The following is a 6,713-nucleotide window of genomic DNA, read 5'->3' on the forward strand; positions in this document are numbered from 1 at the left end:
CTCAAGATCGGCAAAAGCATCATGTTGACACCAAGAGGTCTCAATGGATCTTCAAGGAAGGAGACAAAATTCTTCTACGAGTGCGACCCAAACAAAGTTCTCCATCACTTGGGAAACATAGAAGCTCAGCCCTAGGTATTATGGTCTAGGTAAGAGTGCCTATAAACTCCAGCTCCCAGCCCATATCAAAATCCACAATGTATTTCATGTAAGTTTGTTAAAACCTTATGTACCCAGTCTCGATCATATTCTTGATGATGAAAAAGTTGTAATCCCTACTCAAGGAGTCCTTGAATTACAGCCCAGTAGGATCATAGATTCTAAAGAAAGCCAACTCCAAAATAGAACTCTTATAGAACATCTAGTACAGTGAAAAGATTACGCCTGAAGAGGATGCAAATTGGGAAGATCAAGCTACACTCTTAAAGGATCAACCCCAAGACAAGATGAGGACATCTCGATTTCTTTAAGGGGGGAAGGATGTAACATGCCCATCTTCATTAAAAAATATACATGTAATAGATGAATTTATGAGTTTTTATGGTGTTAAAATTAGTGATTGTGCAGCTCACTTATGCCTTGGAAAAATATGAAAAAAAATTAGTGAGATTAGGGCCTTTATTAACTTCAACTATTGCAGTCTCTAATGTTGGTAGCTTAGAGGGAGCTTAGAGGTCGCCCCGAAGAGGCTCCAAGCTCTCATGGAAAAGGACGGTAGTAGAGAGGAGTTAAAAGGACTTGTATGTCTACAAGCTCTTGAGGTGAGAGGACATGTCTTAAATACATGAACTCACCAAGCTAGGAGAATTCTTATTTTTTAGCCGACAGAGCGACAAGAAGCCTAACATCATCACTCCTATTGGTGAGCTTGGAAAAGGTTCACTACTCCCAACTCAGCAAAATAAAATAAGGGATATAATAAAACAACACAAACTTGTGGTCTCAATGGTAGGATTTTAAATTTACCAATGGGAAAGATACATCAATCATAAATGGTTGATAAACCATCTAGTTGAATATCAATGGAGATTAGAGAACCTCACATAGTACATTTCAACAATCTTAATAAGAAAATGAAGGTAAATCCCCATTCCACAGTGGTTCCATAAATTATTTTGGTAGAATCTCAAGATTGTCCCAATAAAAATAGCTTCAAAATGGTAAAATTTTTGAATTATAACTATTATGTCATTGGTGGCTCACACTTTGCTCAGGCTAGAAGAGATTTATTAAAAGAAAATCCAAGCATTCTTTATTATAGAATTGTAGACTGCAAAATCTACGCTACTCTTACAATTGAAGCGGCAAAACTTCTTGCATAGGATCATAATAATGATAATGACTACTGTGCGAAGATGTCTCAGGTTAAGAAAATCAGGTTTTCTGTACAATGATTTTGAGGAATATGTGGCACAACACCAAAGGTTGATGGCGTAATAAGAAGTCAATGTCCTTTGGAGGTTGATTTCTTATGGAGAAAGTAGAACTCTCATATTGACTCAAAAAATATGACCCTCTCCATTGGGCTGCCAAATAGTCGTGCATACCGGATAACCACCAAGCCGGAATGCCACCAGAACATCAGATCCAGCACACTTAAACACCAATTAAATAGGTCATTAATTTTGTAAATTAGCCATGCTCAGAGCACGAGGGTATCTTTGTACCACTATATGACTGCGTGTGAGCAGAATAAAAGATGTAACTAGAAATCTATAAAGGCTAATTTTCAATTGCTATTGCCTATTGCTAAAGGTTTTATATTTCTGTTTGTGATCCAAAGAAGATCACTCTGTATCATTTCTATACATTTGTCGTCTATTTGTCTATTTTGTATAATCCGTCTTATCTATTATTTCCAGTGAATCCATCTATTAAGTCCTCTGTATCTTTTTGTGTTTTTGCATCTTGTGCATGTTCTGTATCAGACTGGTGTATTGTTGCATGCATAACCAGAGACACTTAGTAGGTTGATTGGGGTAGTGGTCAATCCTAACAACACTTTAGACTGGTGTATTGTTGCATGCATAACCAAAGACACTTAGTAGGTTGATTGGGGTAGTGGTCAATCCTAACAACACTTTAGCGACCACGATACGTCTTGCTGCCTTTTTCATTTACTGCTTTACATGCTGCTTGATTTCCTTTTAGTGTTTGAATCAATCCATCATGTCAGCACATGAAACCTTGCCTTAATTGTACAATCAGACATGGTGACATGACAAGATGAGGCTACAAGAGAGCTCACTCGATCTAAGGCGGAGAGCCACCTTACCAAGCCATATGAAGGCAAGGGCCAAAACCATTGGGAAGCAGCCCACGTCGACGTGGGCTGCTTCCCACTGGTTTTGGCCATGGCCTTCGTATGTCTTAGCTTTGGAATTAACCTTGGCCTACACATGACCCATATATCAGACACATGCTGCTTCCCAATGGTTTTGGCCATGGCTTTCATATGTCTTAGCTTTGGAATTAACCTTGGCCTACACATGGCCCACATATCAGATAGTCAGCCTTTGTTTTGGGCATACCCATCAAACCAATCATCCATCCCAAGGTACCATGACTTGCATAGAAACCCTCTACATAAAAACCATCATCATTAAGTAACTAGCTAAAAGAGTTGCTTAGATAGTATCTTGCTTAGACATTTTGCATGTATTTCTATGTGCATGTATCTTCTACCTCAGACAATGACATTGAGAAGTAGAGAGAAGGAGAAGAGTGACTCTGATATATAATGCACAAAGCCACATTTGCATTGGCACCCCCAAAATTTGGTGTCATGCCTCCAATAAGGGTAGGAGGCACAGTGAGAAGGGCAGCCAAGGCCACCAAATGTGAATTCTACATGAAGGGTAAGCCATATGAAGGCAACGGCCACAACCATTGGGAAGCAGCCCGCTTCGACGTGGCCTACTTCTCCCAATGGTTTTGGCCATGGCATTCATATGGCTTAACTTTGGAATTAACCTTGGCCCACATATTAGATAGCCAACCTTTGTTTTGGATGTACCCCTCAAACCAATCATGAGCCAATCATCCACCCCAAGGTACCATGACCTGCATAGAAACCATCATCATTGAGGAACTAGGTAAAAGAGTTGCTTAGACAGTATTCTTGCTTAGACATTTTGCATGTATTTCTATGTGCATGTATCTTCTACCTCAGATAATGAAGACATTAAGAAGTAGAAAGAAGGAGAAGAATGACTCTGATATATAATGCACAAAGCCACATTTGTATTGGCACCCCAAAAATGTTTGGTGCCATGCCTCTAATAAGGGTAGGAGGCACAGTGAGAAGGGCAGCCAAGGTCACCAAATGTGAAGTCTACATGAAGGGTAAGCCATATGAAGGCAAAAAAATACACGCAGAATACTAGTAGACTCTTTTGGAATTGAATAAAAATATACTCCCCAAATAGATAGTGAGTGCACCCAGCAACACTGTGGATATCATTGGACTCTTTTGGAATTGAATAAAAATATACTCCCCAAATAGATAGTGAGTACACACAGCAACACTGTGGATATCATTGGATATAGAAGTTAACTCAAGTACAGTTCTTGCTCATAGAAACCCGCCACATAAAAACCCTCATCATCGAGGAACTAGCTAAAAGTGCTGCTTACACATTATTCTTACTTAGACATTTTGCATGTATATCTATGTGCATGTATCTTCTACCTCAAACAATATATTGGTGCAAGTCTCCATCCTTGTCCATGTCGCTACCATGTGGATCTCTATTGCTGCTCAAAAGTTCTACAAGGAGTCAAACGATGGCCTCTACCAATTTCGCTTAAAAGGCACTGCCAATTTCATCTCTCAGTATTTCAAATCACATAGATGGCAGATCTCCCTTGCCATTAGAGATGCAGGCTGCTATGAGAAATTTAAAGCACTTGTATCAAATTCATCTTGCACTTGATGCCGCTTGCACGTGTTGCACTTGTATCAAATTCATCTTACATGACATCACTACCTCGACCCTCTACAAAACTATCTTAAAATGTCTATGGGAAGCAACCTGCATTGATGTGCATGTCTATATCTTTAGTAGCCAAGCCATGTGTAGGCCAAGGCCATACCATTGGGAAGCAGCCCATGTCGATGTGCATGTCTATATCTTTAGTAGCAAAGCCATGTATAGGCCAAGGCCCCCAATGGTGTGGCCTTGTCCTACACATGGCTTGGCTACTAAAGGTATAGACATGCACATCGACGCGAGCTGCTTCCCAAAATGGTGTGGCCTTGGCCTACACATGGCTTGGCTACCAAAGATATAGACATGCACATACATATGGCTTGTCTACCATGATTCAATACGATGTGCAGCATAAACCCCCAAAATGACACGACATGTGCAGCATACAAACCTGTGCGATTCCACATCTTCTCAGTAGCAAACACCACGCAGCATTAAAAAAATTAAAACATGTTGTTTATACAAAAGGCCCTATGTTTTTGTAGAAACAATTTAACAGACATTAAAAAAAAGGGGGCTAGAAGCGGCCCGCGTTGGCGCGGGCCGCTTCCAGCCCCTTTATTTTAATTAAAGAGCAAGAAATATAGAGCAAGAAATATGTGGCAAGGCCAGACTTGTGCGATTCAATGCATGCAAAATATCAAATCCGGCAAACAAAGGGAAGCTTTAACGCATGCAAGAGCTGATGATTTTTACAAAAAAATAGGTCATTTTAATGAAAAGGGGAGGCTCAGAAAATAGGTCATTTTAATGAAAAGGGGAGGCTCAGAAAATACCTTGTGGAAGAGCCTGCAAGTCCTCTTTGGAGGAGAGAGTGCCTAAATGCTACGGTCTATGGAGGAGAGAGTTGCTTGAGATCTAAGCACAATAGTACAAAGAGGAAGATGAACTGAGAAAGAGATAGCAGTGTAGGGTCATCATAACTCTTGGTTGGCCTGGTAGTGTCTACATAATTTTTGGGCAGCCAGTTAATGTCATCATAACTTTCGGTCGATAGTGTCTACATAACTTTCGGCCGATAGTGTCTACATAACTTTTAGGCGACCGTCACACTCATTCTTGGGAGTTTTTGTATGTTATTACTTGCCAGATTCTAAATATTATGGCCACGTTCTCTTTGTACTAATTGGATCATTCTCGAGACACTACAAAAAAAAGCCAGCTTGATAAAGCTACTTAAATATTCTTGCTTTGGGTATGATTATATTTTAGATTTGATTTTTTTGTTATAATTTAATTATACATGAATAATGTGAAAGCATAAATGAATAAATATGATTCCAAATATATATAGAGTTTATTATTTTAATGTAGTTATTTAAATAAATATTTTTTTGGTTTATACATTGAACAAACTTAATATCTTTAAATTGAATAGATAAATAAATAATATATTGATAGTATATTATTTAATATCGGAAAGAGGTAGTTGTGTAATAAATAATTTTATCTTTATTTATCACATTTCATAATAAATTGTTCGTTGTGTCGCTTGCCTTGAAAATCAAGATTTTTATAGTGAGCTCTTTTATACACACTGCATATTTGTTTACATGTATTTTCTTGCTCACATATACACGTCATCTAGCCATTTTCATTCCTGCAATGGCTCGGTGTGTGACAATCTATGGTCCTCAGATGTTGGAACAAAGCTTGTTATACGTTCCAGCCAAAGATACAATGAGATATCTCTATCGGAAATACAAGAATACTTTGTGCTCTCTAGCAAGAGGTTCACTCTACACCCAATGACTTTGGGTGCAAAAAGTACTAAGATTGAAGCTGAGACACTTGCTGATGGGACCAAGGGATATGTGTTGTGGATGCAGATGTTCAAGCATTTTATAAGATTAGGTTACATATTGTCAACTTGGTGGTGCTTGAGGAAGAGGAAACAGTGAAGAAATATAATGTGATGGATCAGAGATCCTCTTTGCATTGCTCGAGTGTTTTTTATCTAGTTCGTGTTCAGCCCAGAGGGAGCAGTATACATGTTACCTTTGAAAGTGTGCATCAAATAGTGTCTATTGATGAGCTTCATGTGTCCTATGATAGATATATTGCTTTTGAGCTCCCTCCTGGGGGGCGTAATTCTTCAATGCATGGAATGGATCATAGACACGATGGTCATGTATGGGCAAACTATGTAACTTATAGTAGTGATTGCTTTGCAGGTACAATGCGACTGAGCAAGTCACCTACGTTGCTACAATCTAAAGTGCTCACCACACATTGTGGAAGCTTCAATTGTGAATGAGACTCATTGGATTGGGAGAGCGCAAAAGGTGCCTCAAGTTGGGAGACTAGGAGAAGATAGTGGAACTATTATGTGTAGTCATTGTAGACTTCCACCTGAGTGTGTGAGGCAGTGTCCTGCTGTCATATATTATTGTGTTTCAAAAGATCAGGAGAATTATACTAGATGTGTAATGCATTTGGGTTACCATGACCATCCATGTGTAGAGGGTTTTAGTATGGAGAAAAAGAGAATAATTGGAGATAAATTGTACTCGCATGCAAAGGGGAGTCTACATGCAACACCTAAGCAAGTCGAAGTGTGTGTGGCCCAAGAGCTGGTCTTTGACATTTTGATTAAAGAACATGAGGGAAAAGAAGGAGATTTTGGTGATAAGGAGCTAAATGACCTACTTATTAAGACTATGACTCTACTATCGAATAAGAAGAGAATTTAGAGATGCATTCAAGAAGCTAAAGGGAGCA

This window comes from Cibotium barometz, chromosome 35, assembly GCF_041138505.1.
Source record: "Cibotium barometz isolate CiBa-2024 chromosome 35, ASM4113850v1, whole genome shotgun sequence".
Taxonomy (NCBI): Eukaryota; Viridiplantae; Streptophyta; class Polypodiopsida; order Cyatheales; family Cibotiaceae; genus Cibotium; species Cibotium barometz.